This window comes from Schistocerca serialis, chromosome 9, assembly GCF_023864345.2.
Source record: "Schistocerca serialis cubense isolate TAMUIC-IGC-003099 chromosome 9, iqSchSeri2.2, whole genome shotgun sequence".
NCBI lineage: Eukaryota > Metazoa > Arthropoda > Insecta > Orthoptera > Acrididae > Schistocerca > Schistocerca serialis.
The window spans coordinates 413,135,422-413,150,975 of record NC_064646.1 but is presented as its reverse complement, the minus strand read 5'-3'; the positions used below and the strand labels follow the sequence as shown (position 1 = coordinate 413,150,975).

General features: G+C 37.6%; 1 long non-coding RNA gene across 1 annotated transcript in view; it reads left to right on the top strand.

Moving 5' to 3' along the window:
- Positions 1–742: 742 nt before the first annotated feature.
- LOC126419869 (uncharacterized) overlaps positions 743–15,554 on the top strand; it is a 249,292-nt gene continuing 234,480 nt past the window's right edge. Inside the window, exon 1 of the long non-coding RNA XR_007576013.1 lies at positions 743–1,136. This is a non-coding gene — a long non-coding RNA (uncharacterized LOC126419869). The remainder of the gene's footprint in view (positions 1,137–15,554) is intronic.

Below are 15,554 nucleotides of genomic sequence, written 5' to 3'. Positions count from 1 at the left end.
AAAATCACATCTACAGCAATAAACCAATCCCATTACCTAACACAGCATCTCTCTCTATTTCTTAAGAGATAAAAGCTTGTATATTACATTTCATTAGCTTAGGTAATGAGATTGTTTTACTTTTAAAAATATTTTTTTTCTCATTGTGCCTGATTGACTTTTTTTTATCACAAATGCTTCTCATTGTCCTAGTTTAGGTAACACTTTTATTTCATCCCAAAATTATTTATTCTAGCATGAACGGCAAGGTACTGATATATAGCTATGAACACTGACATATTGTGATAAACTGATTTTATTTCTGTCAGAACAATAGTAAATTTACTGTTGCAGCTGCTGCAGTAGCCACCAGAAATATCACGGGAGGCGCACATCGGCACGGCGCGTCACGGACGGTAGTTGCCGCAAATAGAGTCCCGTCCACCAGAGGGCGCACGAGAATTTGGCCGCGACCTCTGCCAGCGGAACAACAAGAACAACTCAGGCAGCACGGGCCATGCCCAGTGAGTTCACATCGGGAATGCCTATGAGACAGTTCCCTGTCTACACAGAAGTGCGACGGAAAGCGTGAACCGTGTTACTACAGAATTGGGGCATGTCGATGTGCGCCTCCCGTGATCTTTCTGGTGGCTACTGCAGCTGCTATATTATTTGCTGATTGCACACTCAACTTCAGACAGTAAAATCAAAGATATCTTGCCATTATTTTCCCAAATCTCATCAATATTACTAATCGCCCAAACATATATAAGACAATTTTGCATCACATTTTTTTCTGAAATAACTTTTAAACATCATTTGCTTCCATCTTCTGATATCTTATTTGTATACTCAAGATTTAGAAATTCTGTCATGTAATGTAGGCTGTATACAGTGCTTATAATTGTGTTATTCAACAAATGACTAAGTATCCTTCAGGACAGAAACTTATACAGTGGTAAAGATGTAGAAGATGGATGACCAAAACTGAGAGAGAATTCTAGGACAGAAAATATGTAGATGTTGGATAACCATCCTGGAACAGAACCGTAGGACAAGAAAGATGTAGATGATGGGTGACCAAGCTGGGACAGAATGCCAAGACAGGAAAGATGTAGAAATGAGTGGACCAGGAAGCAAAGAATCATTACACCAAGGTAGGGAAGGATTACTACAACATAGTTTATTCACTAATTTACAGTAAACCCCTTAATCATTGTCCAAAGAGTTTTCAATTTGGCAGCTGACACCGCTTTACGTGGGGTCAACAATGATGATACGCGCAAGGTTGGAGTCCCTTGCAGCACAGAACTATAAATTGTGTTACCTCTACCTGAAAATGTGACATCTTGTTACTGGTGAAGAGACAATAAACATTTCATGTCTCTTTGTAGTCACAAGAAAATAGTGAAAGGTACCAGGTTCGAATCCCTGGCACGCAAAAAACATTTGTATTGTCATTTCAGGTTCCAGTATCATGCTATTGGTGAACATACTTAATATCTGACACCTGATCAATTCATATAGGTACTGAGTTCTACTCCTCGTCCATCACCACAACTTCACTTCATGGGGTTACGCACTTGTGTGTTGCGCTTTATTACATACCTTCTGGGGTTATTTCTCAGGCCCAGTGAAAGCGTCATAGGGTTGCCGGTGCAGTGTGAAATGTATTGTCATTTATCTCCAACTCTGGACATTTAGCCTCGTAAACCAATACTGGTGAACACTTCGATAGTGTATGCATCTTAATTGCCTAGTCGAGTCTCAATCAGATATGCAAGCTTTGTTTGGTTAACAGTGGGTTCAAATTCGTATCACGAACGACAACTCATGTCATTTAAAGAGCAGGATAAGACTTCTGAAGTGTCACATATTCTAATGAAGTTTAATTTTAAAACGTTAGGAACTGTCTCATCTATAATAACTTGTTTTCTCTCACCATACAGTGAAGATGCTGAGCCGAAGACAGGCATGACAAAAGGACTGTCACAATATAAGCTTTTGGCCAACAAGGCGCTTGTCGAAAACAGATAACACCACACACACACACACACACACACACACACACACACACACACACACACACACACACACACACACAAATGCAACTCTCACAGACATGACTACAGCCTCTGGCAGCTGAAGCCACACATATTGTTACGTTCCACCATGGATTTTCTATTGTTTGATACTTGTTTTCTAATATTTATTGTATTGTGGTATTATTTGTGGTATTATTTTACATCTGGACTGACTGCCGTAATGAGCAGTGGTATCCAGTGGTCTCTTGGGGTAGTTGCTGTATATAGTCAGGTGGCTAAACCCCACAGGATTTCAGCATTCAGAGGAGCTGCAACATAGCTGTGTTACATTGGTTGTATTCAGCAGTGGCCCACTATTTTTGCTGTCAAGTGTACATCATGTTAAGTGCAGCTTTAAATGTCAACACATCACACCACCATGGTTTGCAAAGGTTAGGTTATATGCGGAACATGTGGTTCACCTGCCCATGAATGATGTCCTAAATGAATACCCCACACATGTGTGTAAATTACCATTCATTTTGGAGGAAGCAAAATGGTAATCCAAGAAGAGCACAGAATCCAAGGGATAAAGTTTACCAATGCTTCTCTTACTTTGAAGTGAAGAAGACATAGGGCCACACAGCCACCTACTTCAGTGAAGTTATTCATCTCAAAACTATACCAGCCTGTACAAAAGACTTGCAGTGGCAACCAGACACTAACAGCTGAACAGAGCAAAACCTACACTTATATATGTACCCTTGAACTTTCCACTTACAACTGAAACAATGGTGGCTGCAGGACATATTGTTGGGAAGAATAATACACCTTCATGTCAGAGAGAAACAGAAAAAAAAATCTGTTAAAGCAGCCTTATCAATGTCCCAAAACTTGAACCTGAGGATGAAAAACAACAGGCTAGAAAAAACAGGTCCAAAACCATCAGTCCATGCGATCTTCATCCTATCTGATGAATCAGATGATGACCATGTTATAGGTGGTATCAATGTTGATGTCTGCCTTGGAGATCAGCAAGTTCCTCTCACCCTCCCTTGTTGCAGTCTCCCCACCAAGGAGGAATAACAATGGGAAAACAGCAGAAAAACCTCACTGCTAAGGCGGCTTTCATACTACAATGGAATATCAACTGGTTTTGGGCACATGTGGTGGGTCTATGACTATTAAATCAGGGAAGATCAAAGTGTGTAATTTTTCAGCAGATACATTTTAAGCTATATGACACCCTTGGACTACATGGTTGTGGCTACCACAAAAAAATATGTCCTTATGACAGAGAAGTCTGAAGAAGGAGTGACTATTCTCATAAACAACACAGCCCTAAACAGAGGGTGGAGCATTCACTGCAGCAGTGCATTAGTGTCGTTCATTCTTCTTTATCTTTCTGTGTGCTCTCCATCCCACATGCCCACTGCTCAGTGGAAAATGGTTGATGACTTTTACCGGTGATCACTTCTTGATCTAGATTCACCTTCCACACAGAGTGGTGCCCGGAATAAAACTGGCATTACCGGTGCTCTGTAAGGCAAACACGAAAGGGGTACAGTTTACAAAAGTCACCCAGAACTAGGTTTCTGAATGACGTTTCTAAGCTGTACCCCTTTCCATTAATCTCTCCAGTCCTTTCCCTTCACTCCTCTTTCTTCCCCTTCAACTCTTCTGCCAGAAGGAGGAGCCACTGGCTCCAAAAGCTTGATAAATTGACTGACCTAGAAAGCTATGCACAATGGGCCAAAATCATGCAAAGCAAAATCCCTGTGGTTATTAGTGTCAGTGAGGCGTTGTTTTAGGTTAGCAAAAGATTCAGGCAACCTGTTGTGAAGGAACTTAATAGTATTCTACAATATTGTAGAATATTACATTGGTGTCACATGTGTCTTCATTCATAATGTATAAAATATTCTACCAAGAACTCTCATAACAGTCCATCAATGCAAATGTTTAACAATGCATAGAAAAATAATGTTAGCTCCCTTCATCAGGACATTAGAGGACTGAGTAATAAGGTAAAAAGGATCTTCATCTCCTTCATAAAGTTAGTGAGAGCTGAGTTTTGTGCCTATCTGAACACTAAATGACATCACAGTTAAAGCAGTTATATATAAAGGTTGCACTCTGGCATCTTACTTATGTAGAACTAATGTGCATGAAGGTTAAGGTTCTACATAATTATATAAACACAGAACACAAGTGCAAAAACTTTGAACATGTAGAAGTGAGTGCTTGTTCAATAATACTGAATAATAGTTCAGCCTTAATTGTAACTGTATACAGATTTCTACTGGGCAATTTTGATCTGTTTGTGGGGCATATGGATTCCTTATCATGCTATCTATGAGACAACAAGAAGCAGTTAACAGTCTGTGGTTATTTCAATGTGCATTTTGTGAATATAGAAAAAGACATCTGGACACCTTATTTGGTATTCATAGTTTGATATGTTGTTGTTGTTGTTGTTGTTGTGGTCTTCAGTCCTGAGACTGGTTTGATGCAGCTCTCCATGCTACTCTATCCTGTGCAAGTTTCTTCATCTCCCAGTACCTACTGCAACCTACATCCTTCTGAATCTGCTTAGGGTATTCATCTCTTGGTCTGGAAATGTCTTAGAATTTAAAACCTGGTTCTTAAATCTCTGTCTTACCATTATATAATCTATCTGATACCTTTTAGTATCTCCAGGATTCCTCCATGTATACAACCTTCTTTTATGATTCTTGAACCAAGTGATAGCTATGACAGTTTGATGCTGTCATTTTGGAAATTTAAGTATTGATATCATCACAGTTTGATATCAATAATTAAATTTCCAAAATGACAGCATAAAGACAGTAGAATAATGTTCAATAATTGATAATTTTTCTTTGATGAAGCTCAAAGCTAGAAAATAACTGTACACTGTATGATCATGATGCACAGTTAGTTAAGATATACATGGTAGCAGCTTACCGTTTATTCTCCTCGGTGTACATCAGTTAGAATATTTAATGATTCTAAGACAACAAATTTTAAGAATAGTTTACAACACATGACCTGGGAAAAAATTTGTAGTGAATTAAATGGTGAAATAAAATTTAATTTATTCCATAATAAAGTCATATTGTTGTTTGAAAACAGCTTTCCTCATAAAATAATCAAAAAGGACATTAAACATCCAAGTAAAGAAACATGGATCACTATCTGGTTTAAAGCATAATGTGAAAGGCAAAGAGAAGTGTATCTGTTGGCAAGAACAGGTAAAGATCCTGCAGTAGTTGCATAATCCAGAAATGACTCAAAATGACTAAGAAAGTCATTTGAAAACCAATAAATGTTCACCTTTCATCAAAAATCATTGCAAAAATAGACATAATCCATATTGAATGTAGTCCTATATGGAACGTAGTGAAATGAGGGACAGGACAGCATCATTGTTGATTCAAATGGAGGGGCTATACATGATCAGTCCTAGGTAGCAGGTATGTTTTTAATCTACGTATGTTTGCAGAATGGGATATTCAGCTGGAAAATAATTGTTAAAATTCATCGTGGACCTTCATCTGCACAATTCGCTTCACTACTAGTTTCGGTCAAATAAACGTTATGGAGCATAAGCTGCCATAAACAGCTGGAAAGTTATACCCTAATAGGAGTAATTTGCTCTTTTGAGCCCACCATAGTAGTGAAACAATTTTTTTTCAATAATGGCTGTGTACAATAGTTTTCATGGAGAAGCAAAGCTCACAACAGCAACTAACACACTGACCAATGTACATTATACTACATAACATCACAGGTTGGCATTTTGCATGACCTGTCTAAGCTGTTTGATTGTGTAAATCACAATATCCTCCTAGATAAAATGAGGTTTTGTGGAACTGGCAGTAACAGTCAACTGATGAATAAAAAGTTCCAACACCAAGAAATAATAACTGTTGAGTAATGAAATTTCAGGAACACATTTTTTTCTAGGTAACATATTTAAGTGATTAATGTTGAAAAATCACTGGTTAATGTAAACATGAGAAAAACCATTGCAAATGTGAAATGTTGGAACATTAATAACTGATGTAACTGCCAGAATGTTGAATGCAAACATGCATTCATTTTGTTGTGCAGGTACTGGATATGAGTTTGTGGAGTGGAGTTCCATGTCTGTTGCACTTGGTCAGAGTCAATACAGTGATAATTAATGCTGGTTGTGGATAAAGCTGGTTGTCATCTGATGATTTCCCATACATGCTCGATTGGAGATGTACATGGTGGCTGAGCAGGCCAAGGCTACAAGTCAGCATTGTTTGATGTTCAGAATATTCCTATCTCCCAACTGCGGTGACAGACACTGCACTCACATGAGATTTTATTTCAGTTAGCAGAACACTGTTCTATTCTGTGCTCACTTGTTTCACAGCAGTGTTGACTCAGTGCTGGTCATGATGCTGCAGGACTTCCACAAAACTCATGCTTGCGTATGCAGTTGCTACTCATAGTCATTCATTGATTCTGTCATGAAGTGCAAAGCAAGTGTATACTCAAAATCTGAGTTTCAGGTCTGGAGGGTGGGAGGGGGGGGGGGGGGGGCAGAAAGATAGTAGATGTTAATTTTTGGACAAATGATGAAATAGTTTTGAGATATCACAGTAAATGATTCTGGGTGCACTTTCTCTTAATGAATATTCACAACATGTTGTGGCATCTGTCTGCTTGGTTAGGAATGGTGCAAGTTTGATTTGTGGTGATTTTTTGTAGGCAAGAAGAGAGGGGCAAGTACCTTCCCCTGCCCCTTAATGGCTACATCTTTGATACAAAGTATTGCATACACCTGATATTTAGCCTTTCTTAATCTAATATGTTTAGCTTCAATCTAGCCTTCAAGACGTTCTTTTGTAACCATAATTTTCAGCCCTTTAAGTGCTCTTATGACCAGATTATATTGTCACTGCCAGAAACTGAATACAGTCAGGCGAGTTTACATTAACCACAGTTCTTTACTTTCTTCCACTTGCGAAATGAACTGAGCTGCTGGGAAATGGCCTTCTGTTATTAGTTATTCAGTTTTATTGGTGTATCTTCAATGCAATTTATTTTCAAAAAAGCATTACCCATAGACCCTATGGTATGAACATTTATGCATTCAGGGCATAAATTTGCTATGCATGCTCATTTGAGGCATGAAAAACATATTTATAATAAAAAATCGCTTTCTAAATTCAGTGAACTTAGGCTTTTAACCACTGTAATCAAACCTGAATGTCTTATGGATCAGAAACTTTAATTTTAAATGGAAAGAGGGATACTGAAGAAATTCAAAAGAAAGAAATTTGAGTAGATCCTGACACAGTGAACAATGCCCTTCTTTTAATGATAACCACCCCAGTTGACATATGTCAATAGCACTCTCTCCTCTATTTTGCAATAATACAAACTCAGCTGCCCTTCTTGAATTTTTTTGATGTCTTCCACCAGTCCCAGCTGATGTAGATCCCACACCACACAGCAGTACCCCAGAAGAGGACAGGCAAGCATGTGTAAGCAGTCTCGTACACCTGTTGCACTTCCTAAGTGTTCTGCCAATAAACTGCTGCAGTTCTTGGTTTGCTCTCTTCTCAACATTGTCTATGTGATTGTTCCAATTTAAGTTATTTGTAATTGTGATCTCTAAGTATTTAGTTGAATTTATGGTCTTTAGATTTCTGTGACTTATCGTGTAATCAAAATTTAGCAGATGCCTTTTAGTACCCATGTGGATGACTTCATACTTTTTTATTATTTTGAGTCAGTTACCACTTTTTACATGATATAGATGTCTTGTATAAATCATTACACATTTGGTTTTCATCATCTGATGACCATACATGATGGTAAATGACAGCATCATCTGCAAACAATCTAAGAGGGCTGCTCAGATTGTCTCGTACGTCATTTATGTAGATCAGGAACAGCAGAAGGTCTATCACATTTCCTTGGGAAATGCCAGTTATTACTTCTGATTTACTCGATGACTTTCTGTCAGTTACTATGAACTGTTATCTTTCGGACTGGAACTCATGAACCAAGTTCACACAACAAAAGCAATACTCATTTGGCATAGATTTTGTTTAGAAAACAATTGTGAGGAATGGTGTCAAAAGCCTTCTACAAATCTGAAATATATGTAATAAGTCTGACATCTGCTGTTGATAGCACTCATTACCTCATGAGAATAAAGAGCTAATTATATTTTACAAGAACAGTATTTTCTGAATATATTGTAGCTATTTGTTAATAAGTCATGTTATTTGAGGTAATTCATAATGTTCAAACGTAGTATATGTTCCAAAATACCACTGCAGATGACTATTTTATATGCCATGCTGGATCACTCCTCTGCTAGCTAGGCTATGGAACAGCTGACAATTCTTGTTACCCTTGCTTGTACTGCTCTCACTATAACACATGCTATACAGTGGCAAATCATGGGCCTGCGATGCAAATTTTTGTTAGTGACACTGGGCGTTTTCAACCTCTATTATCATCATCTTGTGAAGTTATGATCTGAAGATGGTTGTGAAGAACAACCAAAACTAGTCACTGTCCTTTAACTATGTATTGAAAATTGTGGTCTATGCGTTAAAAGATTTTACATTAAAATTTTTTGTTCAGTAAATTATATTAAGACTGCCACCTCCTCCCTGACATCTAGCTTCACTAATAATTAGGTTTATTTCCAGAGTGTTTTGTTATTAGTACCTCTGAATTTCTAAAGACTTGTAACAGAGTAATTTGCTATTCAGCATACTACTTGAGAGATCTTTTTCTCCATATTGTAATAAGAATACTTTACAGATCACTGCAAATGGATATAATACACAATGTGTTTCACAGTACACACTGTTGACATTTTAGTTAAATAAACTCTCAGAATCTCAGGTATTAAACCTGGTGCCATCATCCAAATGGTCCAATATTTCAGGATGCTAACTGTCCATTTTCAGGTGGCCATGGCCATCCGCACCACATACTATCATCTGCCAGGAAAGCCTAAAAACACAAATGAATTCTTGCTTCTTCAGTGCCATGGTTGAACTTTAAAAAATTTAGGACGCTGTCATTTGTTCAGCAACAGGTAGAATTAACTTACTGAACGATGGTAATTGTAGTAAAAATCCAAATAATTTTATCTCTCTCTCTCTCTCTCTCTCTCTCTCTCTCTCTCTCTCTCTCTCTCTTCTCTCTCTCTTTTTCTCTCTCTCTCTCTCTTTTTCTCTCTCTCTTTTTCTCTCTCTCTTCCCCACCCCAATCCGCCACCTGACCACCTCTCTCTCTTGATACTTCCAGTTTTCCCCAAATATTATTCAGTAACACCCATAAAACATCGACCTTGCCTTTGGTGGAGAGGCTTGTGTGCCTCAGTGATGCAGATAGCCGTACCGTAGGTGCAACCACAATGGAAGGGTATCTGTTAAGAGGCCAAACAAATGTGTGGTTCCTGAAGAGGGGCAGCAGCCTTTTCAGTAGTTGCAAGGGCAACAGTCTGGATGATTGACTGATCTGGCCTTGTAACATCAATCAAAACGGCCTTGCTGTGCTGATACTGTGAACAGCCGAAAGCAAGGGGAAACTACAGTCCTAATTTTTCCCGAGGGCATGCAGCTTTACTGTGTGGTTACATGATGATGGCATCCTATAGGGTAAAATATTCTGGAGGTAAAATAGTCCCCCATTTGGATCTCTGTGCAGGGACTACTCAGGAGGATGTCATTATCAGGAGAAACAAAACTGGCATTCTATGGATTGGAGTGTGGAATGTCAGATCCCTTAATTGGGAAGGTAGGTAAGAAAATGTAAAAAGGGAAATGGATAGGTTAAAGTTAGATATAATAGGAATTAGTGAAGTTTGGTGGCTGGAGAAGAAAGACTTCAGGTCAGGTGAATACATGGTTATAAATCAAATATGGGTAATCCAGTTGTATGCCAACTACATCCACAGATAATGAAGAAATTGAAGAAATGTATGATGAGATAAAAGACATTATTCAAATAGTTAAGGGAGATAAAAATTTAATACTCGTGGATGACTGGAATCTGACAGTAGGACAAGTTGTAGGTGAATATGGACTGAGGGTAAGGAATGAAAGAAGAAGCTGTCTAGTAGAATTTTGCACAGAGTGTAACTTAATCATTGCTAACACTTTGTTTAAGAGTCACAAAAGAAGGTTGTATATGTGGAAGAGACCTGGAGGCACTGGAAATGGTCAGATAGATTATATAATGGTAAGATAGAGATTTAGGAACCAGGTTTTAAATTGTGAGACATTTCCAGGGGCAGACGTCAACTCTGACCACAATTTATTGGTTATGACTAAAGGTTAAAACTGAGGAGACTGCAGAAAGGTAGGAACTAGAGGTTGTATGAAGTTTCAGAGGGAGCGTTAGGGAACAATTGACAAGAACAGAGGAAAGGACTACCATGAAAGAAGAATGGCTACTTTTGACAGATAAAATAGTGATGGCAGCAGAGGATGAAGTAGATAAGAGGATGAGGACTAGAGGTACTGAATTTAATTGATGAAAGGAGAAACTATAAAACGTAGTAAATGAAACAGGCCAAAATGAATACAAATGTCTCTAAAATGAGATCAACAGGAAATGCTAAATGGCTAAGTGGGAATGGCTGGAGGACAAATGTAATTATGTAGAAGCATATATCACTAGGGGTAACATTGATGCTACCTATGGAGAAATTAGAGAGACCTTTAGGGAAAAGGGAACCACCTGTATGAATATCAAGAGCTCAGATGGTAAACAAGTCCTAAGCAAAAAAGGGAAAGCTGAAAGGTGGAAGAAGTACATAGAGGGTCTATACAAGGATGATGTACTTGAGGACACTATTAAGGACACAGAAGAGGACATAGATGAAGATGAGATGGGAGATATGATACTGCGTGAAGAATTTGACAGAGTACTGAAAGATCTAAGGAGAAACAAGGACCCAGGAGTGGACAACATTCTGTTAGAACTACTGATAGCCTTGGGAGAGCCAGCCATGACCAAGCTTTTCTATCTGGTGGGCAAGATGTAAGAGACAGGCGAAATACCCTCACACTTCAGGAAGAATAAAATAATTCCAATCCCAATGAAAGCAAGTGTTGACAGGTGTGAAAATTACTGAATATCAGTTTAATAAGTCATGATTGCAAAATACTAACACACATTCTTCACAGATGAATGGAAAAACAGTTAGAAGTCAACATCAGGGAAGATCAGTTTAGATTCCATAGAAATGTTGGAACACACAAGGCAATACTGACCCTAAGACATACTTTAGAACATAAGCTAAGGAAAGCAAACCTACATTTCTAGCATTTGCTAACTTGGAGAAAGCTTTTGACAATGTTGATGAAATATACTCCCTTTCAAATTCTGAAGGTGGCAGGGGTGAAATACAGGGATCAAATGGCTATTTACAATTTGTTCAGAAACCAGATGGCAGTTATAAGAGTTGAGGAGCATGAAAACAAAATAGTGGTAGAGAAGGGAGTGAGAGAGCGTTGTAGCCTATCCCTCATGTTATTCAGTCTGTATATTGAGCAAGCAGTGAAGGAAACAAAAGAAAAATTCAGTGTAGGAATTAAAATCCACGGAGAAGAAATAAAATCTTTGACGTTTACCAATGACACTGTAATTCTGCCACAGACAGAAAAGGATCTGGGAGAGCATTTGAACAAAATGGACAGTGTCTTGAAAGGAGAATGTAAGATGAACATCAGCAATAACAAAATGAGGATAATGGAATGAAGTTGAATTAAATCAGGTGATGCTGAGGGAATTGAATAAGGAAATGAGCCACTTAAAGTATTAGATGAGTTTTGCTATTTGTGAAGCAAAATAACTGAGGACGATCAAAGTAGAGAGGATATAAAATGTGGACTGGACATGGCAAGGAAAGCGTTTCTGAAGAAGAGAAATTTGGTATAGATATAAGAGTGAGGAAGTCTTTTCTGAAAGTATTTGTATGGGGTGTAGCAGTGTATGGAAGTGAAACATGGGCAATAAATAGTTTATACAAGATGAGAATAGAAGCTTGCAAAATGTAGTGCTTCAGAAAAATGCTGAAGATTAGATGGGTAGATCGTGTAACTAATGAAGAGGTACTGAATAGAATTGAGGATAAGAGGAATTTGTGGCACAACTTGACTAGGAGAAGGGATCAGTTGGTAGGACTTGTTCTAAGGCATCAAGGTCTCCTCAATGTAGTATTGAAGGGAAGTGTGGAGGGTAAAAATCATATAGGGAGACCAAGAGATGATTATACTAAGCAGATTCAGAAGGATAGAAGGATGTAGGTTGCAGCAGTTACTTAGAGATCAAGATACTTGCACAGGATAGAGAAGCATGGGGAGCCTTTAATCTCCCCCCCCCCCCCCCCCCCCCCCCTGCCTCCTTCCTGATTCCAATTTATTTTCCACATTAAACAATGTCCATCAAAGTCTTTTATGATGGTTTGAGAGGAGTAAAGCTTACAATAAACTTTATAGTTTACTTAGCTTGTCATGTTGAGTTGGCTCCAGTTGTTCTTGTCTAGGGTTCTGATTGTTGAAACTGAAAAAATCACATCAGGTCCTCAAGGTTTGTTTGAATTAAATAAATCTGTAGATTGTTGTTGCTGCTTTTTTATGCAAATATATTTTCTCATATTTTAGTATACCATACAGTATTTTTATTTTTCATGTTAACAAAGCTGGAATTACATTGTTCTCACAAAAATACATCTGATCGCACCTCAGAGACATATTTAGGACTCTCACACTGAGTGGAAACAAAAATATTCTTAAGGGCTTACAGTTTTTCTTATCAAATGAATTTCTATTAGTTTCTGTTACATTATTAATTTCAATTATTATATCATAAATGAATCCAGAAATAAACATACTAAACAGTACAGGATTGTGTAATTAATAATACAAATTTTAAGTGTGCCAATAATTCGTAATTGCACATGTTTCAAAGAAAATAATTTTAACTGTACTTACAGGTTATAACATCAAAACTAAAATATTTTGTTAAGTAATTCCTTTTCTTAAATTTTATCTTCAACTATAACATATGGTATGCTACTGTGTATAAAATTATATGGAAGTTTTCAGAAAAGCAGCTGAGATATTATTGACTTGTCCAAAATTCAAAAAATAATACTTCAATCAACAACTACTGTTGAGGAAAAGTATATCTACAGCAGTAGTTGCCATTACAACATCCCCCTCATATAATATGGAAATAATGTGTTTACAATATTTTGTGACCTACTGTAAGGTTTGCCAAATGGTGCACAAAATAATGCCAAAAGGTAGAATACAGATTCTCAAAGTTAAATTCTGAAATTACAAGAAAATTTAAGGTTGAATGATCATCACTTCCCTATGAACACAAGTATATGTTAGCTTACAAAAAACTGCATAAGGCATCTGACAAATTTCTGCTTACAATAAACAGAGTTCTTGTTGCATACAATTTGTCTATAGTCCAAATAAGTGTGAAACCTGAGTAGTGAAATGGTAAAATTAACATAGGGCAACAATTTCCAAAATTGTGGGCAAAATTCACATGAAGTTGCGCAAAACATAACAAAAATATCTACGATGCACGTCACAATCTATACTTATGTAAGGACATAGCATTCAGATTTTCAGATCTATGGAACATTCTGTTCCATAACAAATTAAACAAAGTCAAAACTACAACATTGCAACACTAAACTATAGAAATAAGTGCAGAGACAACTTGATGTACTAGAATTAAAAATTGCAAGTTTACATCTATGAAGTTACACCTTCAAAACCATCAAAAGAGAAGAAAAAATTTCAGAGTCTAAGTGTATGATCAGTGAGCCAGCTCAAAAACTCTCAATGATGGGTACTGCCCAGAAGAATATACTTGATCACAAGTAGGAGTATAGCACAAAATTAATCAGCTACATAAACCAGAATATGTAAGGATATGTTGGCTCATGAGAAAAGAAAATAATGAAAAATATTAGGGATTATGCTTACAATGTGTGGACTGACCCATGTATCCAAACCAAACCGGGTACACACCGGCAGAAATGTTACAACACTATAAAATGAATAAAGTTCATAATCATATATCAATAAGTTCAATAATATGTAAAGAATAATTAGAGGAGGCACTGTTGCACTGTGTGATACCGCTTCTAGGCTTGATAATGTCCCCAATTCAGCACGGAAAAGAGTCAACAAGTTTTTTCACTTACGGCGTGTCCAGGTGAAAGCTAAATAACTCAATCTTAATACCACTGAAAATGCCTGGGGCTGGCTGGATAAAAAAGGTGAAACGAAGGGATCAATATCCCTGCATACCCTTGGCTCTATGGAACCTAATCCGTCAGGGGTTTCACCTGGACATGGCGTAACTGAGAAAACTTGTTGACTCTCTTCTGTGCTGAATTGAGGACATTATCAAGGCAGTATCACACAGTGTTAACATAATGTCTCCTGGGACTAGTTATCTGCCTGGTGCTCTGAAGTTCAGTTGAGCTGCACTCCACATATGTGTGTGGCTATCTCCCTTATATCATGATTGGCCTGTGACACTACACAGCTACGTTGGAAGCAATGTGCCTAGTGATTTTTGTTCTGACAATCCTGATGCCATGGTGCAATTTGTATCACAAATCTCTTCACCTTTTGTCACTTACTATATCAACACTATAGACAATACAAGGAGGGAAGCGAGTTGTAGCTGAAGGATAGTACACCTGACTGGTCGGTGACTGTGACTGATTTTAGAATCATGTGAAGGTATACACAGTGGGAAGCACTATCAGCAGTTTCCGTCATTTTCTACAGTTTTTGTTGGAGTGAGACATGAGGCTATGTTTGAGCAGCATTTGCCAGTATTACAAGATCTGCACATTAAGGGCTGTGAAATACATTTAAGCTATTTGGAGTGTATTTTAATTATTCAGTTACATACTTCAATTGCTCGTAAAATTCAGTGTAATTTTGAAACTAGTTACGTAATGTGTAGGCAGTGAAGCCATACTTGGTCAGTTGTACACTATATAGTAAACTGAAACAGAAGAAGTTTTTCAACAATGAAACACAAAATATTTGTAAACTAGCTGAGTCCCTCTGATTTCATAACAATTTTCCCTGTCTTGAAAATGGAAATACATTTTAACTGCCAATAGGCTCTATTTAAAATAGTTTTTGACTTGAAAATGGTTTCCAATAATACTTCTTAATTTGGTATCACTTAGTGGTTATTGGTGTACACTATAATAATAATAATGTAATACAAGCTATTTGTGGTGACCTTAGAAGAGTTTAATAATTTATATTACATGTCAGATCATAACAAGAGAAGTGAGCTGGATACCGTATGCAAGACAGCCCGCGTGCATCATAGAGGAGAGCTGAATGGTATATCGAGAGCAAATAATACTCCACAAAGGAGCTGCACACTATTTGCTTTTTTGAGGCTGGTCAAACACGTGAACAAGCAGAATACTTGACATCTTACCAACGGTGCAGAGGGTCATTGTCAATGGAATCA